This window comes from Bison bison, unplaced genomic scaffold (assembly GCF_000754665.1).
Source record: "Bison bison bison isolate TAMUID 2011002044 unplaced genomic scaffold, Bison_UMD1.0 scf7180017845551, whole genome shotgun sequence".
Lineage (NCBI taxonomy): Eukaryota > Metazoa > Chordata > Mammalia > Artiodactyla > Bovidae > Bison > Bison bison.
The window spans coordinates 96,761-97,092 of record NW_011476124.1 but is presented as its reverse complement, the minus strand read 5'-3'; the positions used below and the strand labels follow the sequence as shown (position 1 = coordinate 97,092).

Here is a 332-nt window from a genome sequence, read left to right as displayed (position 1 = left end):
GCTTCTCTAAGTGATGGCTCATTGGCTGTCAAAAGAATTGCTTACTCCAAGGGTTCAGTGAGGCTTCAATAGGATCACTTTTTCTGGCCCACGCCATGAACAGCCTAGGGGAGGCTTGCACCAACATGAAATGCGTGCACCCACCAGTGCTTCAGTCACTGGTTTGCCAAGAAGTTCCTCAGGGCGCACTGCTCCAGGGACCCATGCATTGACCTCTTCAAGCACTACCATCAGTGTGTTCAGATCAGAAAGCAATAAAGGAGAAGGAGATTCCTGCTGAAGGACTGGAGTTCATGGGTCATGGCAAAGAAAAGCCTGAAAGCTCTTCTTGA

General features: G+C 49.4%; 1 pseudogene; it reads left to right on the top strand.

Annotated features, from left to right (window-relative positions):
• The first annotated feature begins 95 nt into the window (after positions 1-95).
• Positions 96-332, top strand: LOC104985432 (annotated as a pseudogene).